Here is a 3,622-nt window from a genome sequence, read left to right on the forward strand (position 1 = left end):
TCTCAAGTAGGCAGTGAGGCAGGCAGAGAGAGAGAGAGAGGGAAGCAGTCTCCCTGCATCGGGCTCTCTGCAGGGCTCGATCCCAGGACCCTGAGATCATGACCTGAGCTGAAGGCTGAGGCTTAACCCACTGAGCCACCCAGGCGCCCTCTCTGTGTCATTTCTTAAGACTGCATATGAATCTATAATTATCTCAAAAAAATTTTTTTGAAAAATCAGTTGACCATATATGAATCTATTCTGGGAGACCTATTTCTGAAATCTCTGGTTTTTTTGTTTGTTTGTGTTGTTGCTTTTTTAAAAATTTAAACTTTATTTTATTTTTTCAGTGTTCTAAAATCTCTGTTTTGCTCCCTTTATTTATATGTTTGTCCTTTCACCAATATCACACTGTATGATTACTGCAGCTTTATAATAAACCTTGAGTGCTCGCTTCGGCAGCACATATACTATAATAAACCTTGAACTCAGATAGCAGGAGTCTTCTAACTTTATTCTTTCTACGAATTGCAGTGTTTTTTTTCCTTCCTTCAAAATTCTAGCTCTTCTGACTTTCTATATAAAGTTTAATTCAGCATGTATATTTCTCCAAAAAAAAAAAAAAATCCCACTGGGATTTTGAATAATATTGTTTTAAATCTATAGGTCATTTCATTTTCATTTTCATTTTTCATTTTCATTTTCATTTCCACAGTATGACGTTTTCAGTTCATGAATATGATATCTCTCCATTTATTTAGGTCATCTTTCTTTCAGCATGTTTTATACCTTTCAACATATAGATACTGCACTATTTTGTTAGATTTCTACCCAAGTATGATATTTCATGTTTCTAGTGCTATTTTTTAAATGACACTCATTTTTAAATTCTGATTTCTAATTGTTTATTGTTACTGTATAGAAATACAGTTAACTTTCGTGGACTGTTACTGTTCAACCTTGCTACACTCACATGAATTTCAGTAGTATCTGGGTTTCTAGAGTCCTTTGAATTATCTGTGTAGATAATCATGTCATCTGCCAAATAAGGAGTTCTTTACAATTTTATCTTATAAAAATTCCTTCAATGAACATCACCTTACATACTTTTTGGGCTCACTTAACTGATTACATCCTTAACAGATACATATGTTTTAAGTCCTGATACATATCTCCACTGCTTTGTATCTTCCAAAGTTCTATCTGGTCTTGGACCCGGAGCACGGGAACAGAGCTCTTTTCTCTATGACGAACACCCCTCCTTAACTGCAAGGTGGAATTGTGGAATTTGGCTATCTGCCTCCTTACAGATAATACCTTTTAATGTTGAGTTAGGATCAGTTTGAACAGAATATCCCCATTTTGTAGAAAATCTCTTGCTTTTCCTTCTTCCCTCACCCAGTGATTTCTACAACTCCCAGATGGTTTCAGGAGGTGGAGTGATGAGGGAGGGGGATGGTTAGAGAGGTTCAAGAGCAACATTCTTGGGTAATCTCTGACTTCTAGCTCCTGCTTCCAATAATTAATTCAATCTATGAATCATTTAGATAACACATGCACATTGTCTCTCCTCTACAAAACATTGACTCAGCCAACTCAGACTCTTCCCTGAATTCCCAATAGAAGAGTAATAAATTTTTGGAAGATTTATGTATTTGTTGGAGAGAGAGTGATATCGAGAGAGAGAGAGAGAGAGAGAGAGAGAGAGCGAGCGCAGAAGAGTATGCACAAGGGAAGGGAGGAGCAGAGAGAGAGAGAGAATCCCAAGCAGGCTCCCCACTGAGTGCTCTTTGCTGGGCTAGATCTCACAACCCTGAGATCATGACCTGAGCCGAAATCAAGAGTTGGACGCTTAACCCATTGAGTCACCCAGGCACCCATAATAATAACTTTTAAAATAAGCACACTTACATGAAGTTTTAATGGGTAGGCAGATTTTACTGAAGTTTTAATGAAATGAAGGAGATTTAAGTCATAAATTTGCGAACAATATATAATTAAAAATTATTAAAGTTACCAAAAAAATTTTATAAAATTTTTTTTTAATTTTATAAATTTTTTTTAATTTTATATAAAAAAATGATAAGAAGCTTCCTATGCTCCTAAATATCTTCTTGGCCACACTATTTTTCATGGCTAGGCTACCCTCACCTAGCACATCAAGTTGTCCCACCTTGGCTGGCCCTTTGTCCTTTTCCATTGTCCCACTTATGTCCTCCACCATCATCTCCCCCACCAAATGACCCTAATCAAAATGATCTAAGTGATAAGAGAGGGCTAGCTTCATTGTCTTCACTTTAAGCACTACGTATTCTTGTTCTGATTATGAAGGTAAGCTTTGACTAGACCCTTCTTGGAAGCAAGATTTGAAATACTAATTGGAGTACTATAAACCCTTAGTTAGAAGACAGACACTACCTTTGGCAACAATGTTCTGGTTCTTTCAAGAGACACAAATTCTCCTCCTATTTGTATTTCTGCTTAATACCACTTTCACAGGGTTAGCCAAATAGTGCTCCATGTTTGAGAAACTGCACTACATTTAGAAGAAGATAACAGGAAAAAAAAAAAAAAGCCTTAAAATTTTTTTAATTGCAATCATTTTTTTGTAGGTTAAAAAAAGTTGCTCTTTTGGGGTGCTTAGCTGGCTCAGTCAGAGGAGAATGCAACTCTTGATCTCGGGGATGTGAGTTCGAGCCCCATGTTGGGTATAGAGATTACTCAAATAAATAAAAACTTTCAAAAAAATTTTTAAATGAAACTACAATGGCTTTAAAAAAAAAAAACTATATAGGCTGCTCTTACATTCTGGTCTTTTCTCTCTTTCTTTTGATTAGACAAGGTTAGACCTGAAAAATGCTTCTTACAATGATAAGGAAGAAGCAGAATTGACTGATAGGGAGAGAAGAGAAGGAGTGAAGAAGAGAAGGGGTGGGGCGGGGAGAGACTTACAGGGAAAGCCTTTTTTAAGGCTTGTTATCAGATTTAATATTTTTCTACAGAGATTATTGTTTTTTCAACCACATCACATTGAAAGGGTCATTTTCTTTAAAAGGCTACAGGCCAAATTTTTGTGGGCTGTTCAAACCATGAATTAAAGTGATTAAGCCCATAACTACTACCAACTCTAACAGTCAAAATGTCATGGCAACGAGAATGATTCTCCAGCTGAAAGTCAGCGTGCAGGGGTATAAAATTATTCTTCTTAAAATCTTAGTCTCATATTCCTTCAAATTCAGTTCTTTCTTGGGCTTTGCTTAAAAGTATCTTCACCCATTACAGTTCCTAGAACCGATAATGCTCGTCTAATAATCAGAAGTCTTAATAAAGTCAGAGACCATACAGGAACAGCTTGCACCTGCTTTTTCTTTTTTTTTCCAATGCGCTGGGAGCAGGTAAGTCAGGTCAGCATCTTGCCAGTTACTGTAACCATTATTACAAAGGAGAATATCAAGGAAGTTCCCAGCCTCAGGGTCGGATTAAGTTGCATGCCTGATTTTTATTCCTTCCCAATCAGCCAGAAACAAAGTTGTTACTCTAGTACACATGTACCTTCTGCTTATTAAGCTCACCCATGATTAAAAACACCATTGAAGACTTTTTTTCCATGTAACAGATTAGGTAAACGAGAACATTCGGCAAT

The sequence above is a fragment of the Martes martes genome (genome assembly GCF_963455335.1).
Source record: "Martes martes genome assembly, chromosome: 7".
Taxonomy (NCBI): Eukaryota; Metazoa; Chordata; class Mammalia; order Carnivora; family Mustelidae; genus Martes; species Martes martes.